The sequence below is a fragment of the Ixodes scapularis genome, unplaced genomic scaffold (assembly GCF_016920785.2).
Source record: "Ixodes scapularis isolate PalLabHiFi unplaced genomic scaffold, ASM1692078v2 PGA_scaffold4__175_contigs__length_147842914, whole genome shotgun sequence".
NCBI lineage: Eukaryota > Metazoa > Arthropoda > Arachnida > Ixodida > Ixodidae > Ixodes > Ixodes scapularis.
Genome location: NW_024609879.1, coordinates 30,247,753 through 30,261,772, shown reverse-complemented (window position 1 = coordinate 30,261,772; position 14,020 = coordinate 30,247,753). Strand labels below are relative to the sequence as shown.

General features: G+C 46.4%; 1 pseudogene; it reads right to left on the bottom strand.

The window, feature by feature from the left end:
• The window catches only part of LOC115332078, a 66,033-nt pseudogene extending 52,517 nt beyond the window's left edge, over positions 1 to 13,516 (bottom strand).
• Positions 13,517 to 14,020: the final 504 nt, after the last annotated feature.

The following is a 14,020-nucleotide window of genomic DNA, read 5'->3' as shown; positions in this document are numbered from 1 at the left end:
CGAATTTGATTATATAAGTAAGCATAAGTAAATACCGACGACGGTGTCTTGCAACTAAAGGAAACTAAGCAAGGAGGTCTAGAAAAACAGAAGCTCAGCTCTTTGGTATTGAGTCTTCGTCGAGAACCTGCATTAGTTTTAAATATCATCACTTAAATTGAGGAGTACGTCACTGCTAAACGAAACGGGAAACCTGTGCGGATCGCTCCATCGCTCATCCTCAGTTAATCAAAAAATATTTAGGCTCATTTTCACTCCTCGCGAACAGATGCGTGAATCGCTGACAACAATGCCAAATAAACAACTGACTGCAAAACGTTTACTATCTTTTGAAGTGAGTATTTGTGCTCGATCTTGTTACATAGAAGTCTTCAGTTATTTGACAATGACGTATTTCTCGCGGCGAGTGAAGAGGAATCCTCAACAATGATAGGATTTGGTTTTGTGATTTGAAACCATCGCAGCTATTGACAAAATTATACACTTAATACTCACTACCATTGCGACAGTTGGGTTTTGTTTAAGAAACTTAAGCAAGAGGAGAAGATCAAAAGAGCGTACCGCACGTCCATTGGAACTCGATATCATTGGTGCCCCGACTTTCGGCAGTCATTGTTTCCCCGCTTGGCACATCAGGTGGTGTGGTGATGACGAAAATCCATGCTTGACCACATTACAAAAACAACGCGTTTCCACGAAAAAAAGAAAGGAAAGCCGCGCGCGCACGAACGCGGCACGAATTTCGCGCCGTGACGTAACGAAGCAGCTCGCGGGCTAACGGTCCACCGACTTCCCGGCGCCAGCGGCCAGCGCATCTCGAGGCAAAAGGCACGAGTTCGAAGAGAGAGAAAGCGCGCCCAGTCACGTTGAAAGAGTGAAAGAGAAAGTTACGATAACAAGCTTCAAAGCCAGTCATACCTTGGAAACAACATCATTTCTAACGTTATACATTATTTGAATCATATTTATCGAAAACAAAATAACGTCCGCCCACACCTGCTGGGAGCGCGCCAGTCGGAAGCAGTTTGCCGGGCCGGACGTACGTCATAAATATACGCGGCAGGACGGAAGTAGCCGAGAGCTTCAATCACCCCCCCTTTACATCACATTTGGCAACAGCCAAATGTGATGTACAGTGGGAACAGCACACTCCGGAAAGAGTCACTCTAGTGAACATACACACAAAAGAAAGAGACACTTACGCAGCGCTGACTGACAACTCTCGGGTATATTTACACTTTCTCCTCTTCCCCTATTTGTATTATAGGCTAGGACCAGGGAGAATAACCGGTCTTTTTTTTTTCTTTCGATATGAAGCTAATCTTGAAGCTAACTAAATTGAAATTATTGTAAGGCTAGGTATTCTAAATCTTTTTGTGCCAAGGTTAACACTAATACATCTGCCGTTATGTTTTGCAGTGTTCTTTGCCTCGATAATTTCTCTTGGTAGCTGGTTGTGGTGCTTGCCAGGAATGGCGCAGTTACTCAGCAGCACTTAGCAGCCACGGTTGCGACAGTGAATGCCTAAATGTCCGAAGTTTTTGTTGGTGAGTGTGTTCTTATTCTCACGAAGGCGATTGTTAAGACCCCTTCCGGTCTGACCTATGTAGAGTTTTTCACGAGAGAGGGGAAAGAAGTACACCACCTTCTCTGTACATGGGACAAAGGTGGTTTTATGCTGCAAAAAGAAGCATAAGAACACTTTTTTTCCCTTGTACAGAGAAGGTGGTGTACTCCTTTCCCCTCTCTCGTGGAGAACTCCACATAGGTCAGACCGGAAGGGGTCTTAACGATCGCCTTCGTGAGCATAAGAACACATTTCCAAACAAAAACTGCGGACATTTAGGCACTTTCTGTAAAGGCTGTGGCTGCTCAATGCTGCTGAGTTACTGCGCCGTGCTTGGCAAGCATCACAACCAGCTAACAAGAGAGATCGTTGAGGCACAGAATATCGCAAAACATAACTGCAGATGTGTTAGTACTCCGTCTTGAACCTTGTCATAAAAAGAATTAGACTACTGAGCCTTACATTACTTTCAATTTAGTTAGCTTTAACATTAGCTTCATATCGAAAGAAAAAAAAGACTAGTTATTCTCCCTTTCCTAGCCTATATGCAAATAGAAGAAGATGAGAAAGTGTAAATATACACGAGAGTTGCCAGTCAGCGCTGCGTAAGCGTCTCTTTCTTTTGTGTGTATGTTGACTAGATTGACCGTTTCCGGGGTGCGCTGTTCCCGCTGTACATCACATTTGGCTGTTGCCTTCCTCGCTAAACCGCTTATGCTACCTCCATCCCCTCTAACTCAACCTTGATTTCCACTCATCCGCCACTGTTTTTCGAGATGTAAGTTGGTATCGTTCCGCCCTAAACACCCCCGCCATCGATCGGGGCCACGGTGTGGTCGGGGCACAAGCGTCCGCATTGTCACTTGTTCCAAGTGATGCCTAGAAAAATGAATCAAACAATTTTGTCAACTAGCTTTCGAGCGATGCCCAGAAATACGAATCAAATCCTTTTGTCAGCCAGGTACTAATATTAAAGTACTAACTTGAAATGATAGGCATCGAACATCTGAACAGCCAAATATAACACCCTAATACGGATCGGACGCGGCGTAGCGTTCAATTTTCATTGGAAATATCAGCGATATCAGCGATGAAACCAAGTTCACGTGCCATTTTAGAGTGCTTCGTGGCGCCTGGATATTAATACAACCAAGTCCGGTTACTGTGGCATGCGTCGCTCGCGTACCACTAGTCGCTAATGCAGAAACGCCCCAGCGGTAATTGATGTAACCACAACCTGGTTAAGCATTTATTTACTTGTTTTAAAACAAAATAATATAATATGTCTTTGCAGTTTGGTAATTATCGGTCATCAAGGGCCCATCGGGTAAAATTACAAAAGAAAATAAAATAAAAAATGTTCATTTCTTTAAAAGCCGCACTCACATCGCAAAATTTAGACTTATTCCATTTCGACAACATTCCTGGGCGCAATGTGAAAAACACTTTCAACAGTAGAGCGCTAAACAATTTGTTAAAAGTTCACAAAGGATGAAATACTTGACACAAAAAAAAGTGTCAGCGTTAGAATATAAAGTTAAAACGACTTAAAAATTCACCGAAGAATGCCTTATTATGTAACATTTGCTCGAGAAGCCAGGTTTGGCAATTTATTTCGCTTGAACAATATGCTCATATAAGTTAGCTTTAGCAGATTATGACAGTAAATTAGGCGTGCATTATACGCTAAAAATTTGACTGTGTAGAAAGCAGCACTCTTTATTCCTTCAGCCTTCAAAGTTGCGTCATCGCGGAGGTCGGAAAATCGTTTTTGGAATCTTTTCTCGAATGCGATTTTTCTCAAGAATACAAGTATCTTGCCAAAGTAAGGTCTGTCCCGTTGTCTGGACAGGTTTGGCTACCTCATATAATAATATTGCTGAAAACAAAAAAGAGGCATGACACCTGTCCTTACCTGAAACAACTGGTCTATATCTATTTGCCCGTATATAAAAATCCGACGTATTTAGATATACAGATAATTTATCCAGCTTCAATTACACCGTGCTCCAAGTTAAAAACGAAAATTGAGAACAATTTCGACAGGTACTTTTTTTTTTTTGTGCGAACATATGAAAAAAAACAACTAATGATGGTTAGACGGGTTCTTTCTTCACCGAGTACTTATTAACCTCGGAAGATATTATATAAGGGAATAATCGTAACGGTAAGTTGACCAATTAATTAAAATGCGATATGAAAATTTTTAATTATTTGTTTTAAGGGACAGGTTGCAGTTGGAGTATCGACGACAATTGGTATTAGAGGCCAGAGTAGCTAAAAAAATTGGGTTGTGTGTGTGTTTATACAGCCTAGAACTTGGTCTGCCTCACAGGGGCGACGAGTCTCCCAGCTGTAGATGAGAAATTTAGCCAGTGCGGTACAGCCGCTAGCCTGGGGTCTTTAACGTGCATCACGCAGTAGTGATACACGACCGCACGCCGGTACGATGCTCATCCAGATCGAAACGGGCAGGGGTGGGGCTCGAACCCAGGATCCCTGGGTTCTGCAGCGCGAGCTTTCGCTCCACGTGCTCCGAGCTGGTGTGCGCTAGCCCACTCGGCCACCGATCCCCCTCAGAGTAGCTAAAATAATGTGCGAAAAGGTAATATGCATTTTTTTTAAATATTAGTCTGTCAATTTACGCGTTTTTTTCGCTGGATTTTCGGAAGTTGCTCTTTAGAGAAGCGCCAAAATGCCTACGCACAATTAGACTTGAAAGAGTCACGCAGATGTTTAAATCATATCGTTACTATCTTGGCAGCGTGTCCTTGGTGGATGTGCAATTAAAACAAGTGACGACGTGAATGGAGCGAGTACGTCACTCTTCAAAGCGTCATTGTGGACAGGGCTTGCAACTCTCTTTTTGAGCGCTAATTCTAAATCGGAAAAAAACCCCAAACATTTTTCAAATAATATCTGATAAACAACATTACCTTTTCGCAAAGTGTTTAAATATGTTTGGCTTCTAATAACAATTGCTGTCAATGATTCAAGTCTAGTATGGCACATAAAACCAATAATTAAAACGTATATGAAAAGATTTGTTAATCAAATTGGCATAATGATTATCCTCTCGTCTTGTGTACGCTGAGACTCATATACCTGGAAGGTCAGAACACGTCTTACACTCAACCCCTATTTAAAATTGCTTCAATTAAAACAATATTTTTCTATAACACGCAAGAACCCTTTATATGTTATGTATATATATGGCCATCTTTTTGCAGTGAAATTTGGAATATCCTGGTACTATATAATCTTGGTGTCATTTTTCATTTCAACTTAAATCATGTCTGAATTTAAACAAGCATACTGCTGCTTTCTAGTTTTGCCAAATGAATAGCGCTTTTTTTCAATTGCAATGAGTCTCTTCCCAACGTGTGTTTGTTTTACATTTGTGAAGTATTGAATGGGAAAATAATGCAATGTATATAACTACCACAGGTATAATATATAGCGCTAGTATTTAATGCTAACCAACACAGAGGTTTGCCGACTGAAAACCGGTGATATTATAATGAAGGTTCTTTTTAGGATAGTTCACTCAGTCCTGTTTTACTTTACCCACATGCTTTTTTATGGTCTATATTGTTGTGTCCAAGAGTAGACACACGGAACGACGAGGAAGAAGCGAGCTCGAGCTGACCGACGCGAGCCAGCGAGCCAGCCGAACGCTGCCGTCTGCCGATACCGGAATCACCCTGATTGTAAATAGTTGTTCTATGTGTACTAAAGGTTTATTCGTAACGGCTACGAGTGCTCTATGGCCTTAGAAACGCAACAAAGTGGCGACGAGGTGTCAACCTAGACCTGACCTACCAGGGCAAGAATCGACCGAACCAGGTACTGTGCATCATGGACGACCTATCGCGTTCGATTGGACCTTATGAGGAAGGAACAAGCTGGGACGATTACGAGGAACGACTTCGAGAGTATTTCGAGTTGCAAAAAGAAAACACCAAGACCGATCGGATGAAACTTTCTGTTGTGATCACTGCCATCGGACAGAAAACGTATTCCAGACTTGGGTCTGTCGTCTCCTGAGCAACCGAGCAAGAGCACTTATGAAGAGCTCGTACAACTCCTAAGTCGATTCTACTCGCTTAAGCGGTTAGTGATAGCGGAGCGCTTCAAATTTGTAAAGCGGGATCAAAGATCAGGTGAACCCTCAACCACGTATTTCGCGGAACTATGACGGCTGGCGGAGACCTGTCAATTTGGAGACAAACTCGAGGAGCAACTGCGCGACCGATTTGTTTGTGGTCTCAATCACAGTATGGCCCAGAAGCAGTGTCTAACAGTTGAAAATCTGACTCTGACACGAGCTGTGGAATTGGTAGCGGGATTGGAAGCGGCTGAGGATCAAATGAAAATTCTCAAGGGTGCACGCGCCACCGCTGAAGACGAAGTGAAACTAGTAAGCACAAGCGCTGCCTGCTGGCGTTGTCTCAAAACCAACCACACTCCTCAAAATTGCCGCTACAAAGACTACGACTGTGACGCATGGGGACAAAAGGGTCACCTGCGGAAAGCCTGAAAAAACAGCGTGAAACAAAGAAGAGGGAAAACGTCAAATCAGCATGGAAAAGGCTAACGCAAGGGACCAGCCAAGAAAGGAAAGGGAGCGGTGCAACAGCTGAAGGAGGAAGAGAGAGCGGGGGAATATTTAGTCCAGCGAACAAACGCGGAAATACTGACTGTACCACCCCTCGAGAAACGCGTCTTTATTAATGAAGTGACTCTGGAGATGGAGGTGGACACCGGAGCTACCGTAACAGTGATTCCAAAGCGGCTGCAAGCCGCTTTGGAATCACTGTCACCGTAGCTGGAGCCTTTCAAGACCAAGCTTCGCACTTGCTCAGGACAAAGCTTGAACGTCTGTGGTACTGCTGATGTCCATGTCACAAGCAACCAGAAGACCTGGACGCTGCCTTTAGTAGTGAATGCAGAGGTGCCACCACTGTTGGGAAGAAATTGGATACAAGTCCCGGACGAGACATGGATGCCAGCACTCCAGGTGAATACTGTGAAAGATGCGCATTACTTAGGAGGCATCCTGGCCGAGTGTCACCAACTTTTCAAAGAGGAACTAGGGTGCTTCAAAGGAGTTGAAGTCAATCTGCAGCTGAAGCCAGACGCCCAACCAAAATTCATGCAAAGCCGGAAAGTTCCCTATGCACTCCAGCATCTGATCGAAGCACAGTTAGATGACATGGTAAAAAAAAAACGTCATTGAGCCAATAAACTACAGTGAATGGGCAACGCCTACAGTCAACATTCCAAAAGGAGAAGAAGAGGTCCGGATCTGTGGCGACTACAAGCTCACGGTAAATCCACAACTTGAAGTGGACCTGTACACCCTGCCAACAGCCAATGACTTGTTCACGACTTTGAACGGTTGGAGTTGGATTTAAGACACGCCTACGAGCAACTGGCGTTGAATGAGAAGTCTCGCCAGTATGGCACCGTACAGACCCATAAGAGACTCTACAGATACAAGCGTCTACCTTATGGGATTACCTCCGCCCCTGCTATTTTCCAGAAAAAAATGGGGATACTATTGGGAGGGATTCCAGGTGTCTGCGTGTTCCTGGTCGACGTTTTGGTAACCGCAGAGGACGATACAACGCACTTAGAGAGACTGCACGAAGTACTAACGCGCATGAAGTATCGTGGACTTCGGCTAGCGAAAAAGAAGTGCCTGTTCATGAAAGACAAGGTGGACTACCTGGGACATACAGTTAGGGGTTCTGGAATAAGCACAATGAGGAAAAAGGTCCAGGCTGTACAGGAAGCACCGGTTCCCAAGGATGTGAGCGAGCTACGATCGTTCCTGGGACTTGTAAACTACTACGGACGTTTCGTGCCCAGGTCGTCTACGACTCTAAAGCCGCTCACGCTTCTGCTGCATGAAGACGTGCCGTGGAACTGGTCACCAGAGTGCGACAGGAGATTCCAGGAACTCAAGGAAATTTTGAGCAGAGCCCCAGTGTTGGCTCACTATGCTCCAGAGCTACCACTGATTTTGTCTTGCGACGCTTCCCCAGTTGGAGTTGGAGCCATGTTAGCGCACATGTACCCGGACAAGACAGAGCGCCCTATTGCTTATGCGCCAAGGACACTTGCTCGAGCAGAGGAAAATTATGCTCAACTAGAGAAGGAAGCTCTAGCGATCGTCTTCGGAGTGAAGAGATTCAATGACTACATATATTGACGTAACTTCATCTTGGTAACCGACAACAAGCCATTGGCAACCATCCTTGAACCCAAGAAAGGCATTCCAACAATAGCAGCTGCAAGATTGCAACTTTGGGCAATGCTTCTGTCAGCATATCAATATACAATGGTCTGCAAGAAATCAGAAGACAATTTCAACGCTGGTGCCCTATTTCGCCTGCCAATTGACGGACAAAGAGGAAAGGGGAATGACTATGCCACAAGTTTCTACTTGAGACAGCTAGACCGGTTTCCAGTAGACACGAAGACTCTGCAGGAGGCAGAACAGAAAGACCTTCTGTACAGCAAGGCACTGAAATTCACTCAAACCGGATGGCCTGAGAACGTAAGTCCACATATGGAAGCATACTTCAAGAGGAAGTTGGAACTTACGGTGGAGGAAGAATGTTTATTGTGGGGCCGAAGAGTTGTTATTCCAGAAGCATGCCGAGGAAGATTACTACAGGAGCTTCATGCGGTACATGACGTCATTGTGCACATGAAGAGTGTGGCAAGACTGCATGCTTGGTGGCCCAACATAGACAATGACATTGTCAGAACAGTCAAAGAGTTTTCTGTGTCAGAAATTTCGGAACCAATCAATTCCAGAATATTTCCGCTGGCCGACACCCGAACAACCCTGGGAAAAACTGCATATTGATTTTGCTGGCCCATTTCTAGGGGAAAAATTTCTAGTTGTCACCGACGCCTTTCCAAGTGGCTAGAAGTGGAAATAATGTCGAGCACGATTGCGGAGAAAGTCGTGGAAGCGTTGCGGAAGTTGTTCGCACTGCATGAACTACCGCGAACTATTGTCTCGGACAATGGACCACCCTTCCATTCTGAAGTTTTCGAAGAATTTTTAAGGGGAAATGGAATCCAACACAAGTTTTGAGCTCTGTTTCATCCTACAACGAATGGTGCAGCCGAACGAGCAGTACAAGTGCTCAAGCAAGAATTGCGGAAACAGACCGAAGGGTCATTACAAACGAAGCTTTTCCGAGTTCTGACGGCTTATCGTTGCACAGCACACACATCCACTGATTTCGCACCATCAGAACTGTTGTTCAAGCGAAGACTTAGAACAAGATTGGATCTCCTTCTCCCAGAGAAGTTATCGGAGTTTCAAACTCAGAAAGAACCACAAAGGAAGTTTGAAGAAGGATTCGGGGTTTTGGTGCGAGACTACCGAAATGCAAAGAGAAGTTGGATTCCAGGCACAATTCTGAAGTGTCTTGGGAGAGCGGACTACGAGGTCAAGGTACTAAACGGAGTTCGAAAACGACACCTCAAGCGACTTCTTCGCCAACCAAGCCAAGTTGCAGGCACCAGGGAATCCGAGTCAGATACTCTGTTCATTCCCGAGCAGGAGGAAAGTAAATCAGCGGAACGTGGGAAACCAGATCCAAAAGCAACTCTCTCTTCTCCGGATGCCCGAACAACGTCTGAAAACGCGGAACGCCGATACCCCTCGTGAGCGCGCAAGCCGGTGTCTCGGTACGGACTGGGATTAGTCTGAGGGTGTGTTGTGTCCAAGAGTAGAGTCACGGAATGACGGGGAAGAAGCGAGCTCGAGCTGACCGACGCGCGCCAGCGAGCCAGCCGAACGCTGCCGTCTGCCGATACTGGAATCACCCTGATTGTAAATTGTTGTTCTATGTGTACTAAAGGTTTATTCGTAACGGCTACGAGTACTCCATGGCCTTAGAAACACAACATATTGTGACGAGCCGCAAAAGACGACTCGCGCGTCTAGCGCGAGCTCCTGTGCCGCGCGTGCGAGCGCGAGAGAAGGAGATCAAAAGAATAAATAAAGAAGTTCTGCATGGAATCTCGGAGGTTGACGTGTCTTTCCTGATCTCGGAGCCCATTTCTCTTGACGATCCACGACGACGAATCGTCACATATGGCGCCCCAACGCGGACTCGGGTCTTCAGAAAATTCACGCTAACAACTTATGTGGGGACGGCGCTCACTTCGACCAGGCCTCCACCAACCACTGTCGCCTGGACGGCCAAGGTTTCAAGGTAACTCCAAGATAGCGGAACGTTCAATCGAAGCCTTCCCAAGGCTGGATGACGAGGCCAAGGACGCCGCATACCAATGAGTCGTCAACGACACGGAGATCCTGAAAGCCGAGGTGGATCAGCTACGCCTACGACTAGCTGAGCTCAGGAACGCGACCTCTGCACGACCGATCGACCAGCTGGAAGACATATCGCGCCCTTGTGACGACGCCACCAACAAACAGCTACAGGCAACAGAAAATTTGATCTGCGGATTGCTGGCGCCTGTCGTGGATTGTCTTGATCAGCTCGAGGCAAAGATGAGGAGAACTTCGTCGGCAGAATCGCTGTGCGGCGCAATATTTATCGAAGACCTTTTCGAGAGCGAGTCCGCCAAGAAAAGAAGGCCCAAAGCACCCAAGAAAAAAGCTCCTGTTATAGCTGAGTCAGCCGCAGATACTGCAGTCACGCCAGACCGGCCGATACAGTCGCTGACCAACGTGGCTGTCAGCTCGGTTCCTCAGTTAGGTTACGACGTCATCGCCTGGTTTCACCAGATGGATTTCTGGTTCCACACGTTTCATGTCGCACCAATTGAGGCCATCCCATTAATTGTATCCAAGCTACCATCTAAGGACTTCATGTGGGTGAGGTACCACCTGAAGACAACCAAGGTAACGACGTGGGAGCAATTGAAGACTGCTTTCCGTCGTCGTTACAACCTGGACAACGAAGTTGCAGCGAAACAGAAGATGTTCGGCGCAAGTCAGCGTTCGGGAGAGTCCTGCACAGACTTCGCTTTCCACAAACTGAAGCTCATCGACGAGTGCAACTACCCAGAGACGGAGGCGGAGAAATGCAGGGTTATCCTGGCAACACTGTCTGGCAAACCGCGAAAGCACTATTTCGATTAGCCCCGTGTGTGACCGAAAGCGTCGCTGTGGTCGGCCTTCCACGATTGGCCGAACTCTGACTATGACGTCGGAAAGGGGATTTATCATCGACAGAAATAAGAGGAATGAAAGAACTTTAATTTTGACGGTGTGGGCAGTGTTGCTTTAAGAGCTCAATGATTTCAAGCTTCCACCATGCTATTTACAAACACCATCGAACTTGTTGTTTGCAAGGTAATGACGTCACAAGGGGGAACCATAGGAGGGCGCCACCAAAACGTCTCGCCGCTAATAGGCTCTTTGCTTCATGATGATGATGGATGAGTTGCTGGGCTCATTCCTGGATGAGTTGCTGGGCTCATTCCTCCGCTTCGACTAGGTAGTCTTCAGCCAACCAAAGACACCGGCATTGACGGTAGCTGCAGAGCCAGCTCAGGCTGCGAAGGTAACCAAGAAAGCGTCTTCCTTCCCGCTTTTGAAGCAGGACCGGTCGCCGCCTCGTCACAACGCAGACGACGGCCATTGTCAGCAGCCTCTTTCTCTACGCGAGAAACAAGAGAAGCAGCACGTGTCGCCTCAACGCCCGTCAAAAGCTTCGCAGAATTTTCGGCGTTCTTTGTTTCGTCACCCGGAAGTTCGTTCGCTGTGCCTGAATTGTAAGAAGAGCGGCCACTTCGTCATGCGGTGTCGGCAGGAGCTCACACCAGAATTTTTGGAGTTTCGACTCCACTGCAGATCCGACGCAGGGAAACGACAAGCTAATGCCTCTGACGCCTGCGAGAGGTCATCAGTAGTTCGGCGCATCCCATGTGGCGCAGCAGTGGGTACCAAAACCATAAAGGTTCAACTGAACGGACAGCCTCTGGCAGCTTTCTCGAATTCAAGGGCAATGAGAAGTATCATTAACCTTTTCATTGCCGACCAGTTGCACCTTCTGATTCAACCTTCTTCCCTCCGTCTCCATGATGCAAGTGGTCAATCCCTCACGAACCTTGGCAAAGCGACTGCCACAGTGACAGCTGACGGACAGGCGCTGAACCAAGCATTCATCGTGGTCCCACATCTGGAGGAAGAAAAGTTGCGTCTTCGTGATGATTTTCTGACAGCGTACAAGGCCATGATCGATTGGGGTGCAAATAGCTTCTGGACATATCATGAGGTCATCTTGGTTACGGAGCAGCTGATACCTCCGCGGTCCCGAAAGTTTGTTCAAGCACGCCTGAAGAATCCTGTCCGAGGACAATCAACGAAGATAGAGGTGAGCGGCACAAAATTGCTCTACGACCGCCACTGCCTTCTAGTTGAACCCATGGTTATAAATAAGACCGAGAGCACGTTCTACGTACTCCTGGCCAACCCGTCGTCTCGACCAGTGGCTCTGCCCTCTGATGCTACTGTCGGAGGCACTAGGGAGGTCACAAGTGTTGAAGACATGGAGCTTTGCGACGACGAAATTGCTTCCATCTGAAGTTGCTCAAACCTGCCTTCGTCGAAGGACCTGGATCGCCCAAATGCTTCGGAAATCGTCGGCCCTCAACATCAACCGCTATCGGTTGAGGGTGTCACGTTCAACATTGGTTCAATACTGGCACCTGAAGAGCTTCAAAAAGTTCAAGAGCTTCTTGCGAAAAGCATGGCTTGCTTCGCGCGAACCAGCACTGACGTTGGAAACTGTCGTCTTGAGCAGCACTCCATTCCGACAGGTCATGCGAGACCTATCTCCCAGAGACCACGTCGACTGTCGCCAGCGCAGCGTGATGTTGTCAAGGCGGTGATCAAGGATCTCATTGATGCCAAGATTGTGCAACCATCGCGCAGTCCGTGGGCATCCCCCTTGGTTTTAGTCACAAAAAAGGACGGATGAACACGAATGTGCGTCGACTACAGAAGGATAAAGCGGTCACTGATGACACTATCTACTCCTTTCCGCGAAGTGAAGTGCCTCTACCCGATGACTGAACTTTTGGAATTTATAGTGTGTGCACTTGTTTGTAGCGTGTCTTTTCATTTAGCATTATGTATGTACATATTCATTCACTCTCGTGCATGTGTCAGAGCGCTGTATTTGTTTCATGTTGTTTTGTTTTTACCTCATGAAAGCGCACTGTCGGGTCGACAGTTTCTAAAACCCGGGCATGTGACGGGCCGCAAAAGACGACTCGCGCGGCTCGTGCGAGCTCCGGTGCCGCGCGTGCGAGCGCGAGAGACGGAGATCAAAAGAATAAATAAAGAAGTTCTGCATGGAATCTCGAAGGTTGACGTGTCTTTCCTGATCTCGGAGCCCATTTCTCTTGACGATCCACGACGAATCGTCACACATATATCTTTGTTTTTTTACAACTCACCGGAGTACAGAAAATATTCTAACATTCCCTAGCAGCTGTCGTCTTGTGCACAGAGCGTTTGCAAAGTTTTTTTTTTAATTTATCGAAGCAGGCTCGTTTATACTTGAACTTAGAAACAAAAAGTTTTATCCAAAGTAATACTCGACACGAACTTACGGATATCGCGAACTTGTAAACTTCGCTCAGGGGTCACAATGGTTGAGCTGCAAATTCTAACGGTCGATTCTCACATAATTCCTTCTATGCATGGTAGATGTTTAAAAATAAAGGACACTGTAATTTTTTGTCTCCAATACTGGAGGCTTTACGTTCTGTAGAACACGAAATAACTGCGAGTTTATTGAATACTTGTCTTACGTTGTTAGGTTTACTCTAAGGCGGCACAGCCAGATAATGTATGATTACTTGACCCACGCGTAACTCACCTGAGCGAAGGCCTTCCGCCAACATGGCGAAGATTAACAGAAAAGCGAGAAGTCCCGACATGTCTTTTGAGTGCTCACTATCAACCGCGACTTCTATTAACTTATATACGCTCGCCTTGGTATGGTAATGTTGAGTGCTGCTGACACCAGTGTATATTTGCTGTTAAACATTCCCCGATATGGAGCAGTCAACTCGTGATCATGTGGATGAGGCGTCATTTGTCACTGTGATTTGTGACATTTCTCAAGTTTCTAGAGCGGCTTGTCAGCTCAGAGACATTCTCGCCTCCCGAATAGGTTAGGCAGTCGTTGCTGTGTGACGGATTGTTTGCAGACCTTTGCATTACGTCATCTAGATTTTTTTGACGTCGGTGGGTTCCAACGAGTCAAGATCATCTCAGTTGTGTGAGTGCCTATGAACCCTGTTTTCACGCACAGTAACCTCACTCTTCCCCGAAGATTCGGATACCGTATCTCTGATCGCTATAATTTTGGAGACGAAAGTCTTGATCACTATATTGTACTCCACTTAGCATTAGCCATTAAATCAAATCGTTTTAAATAA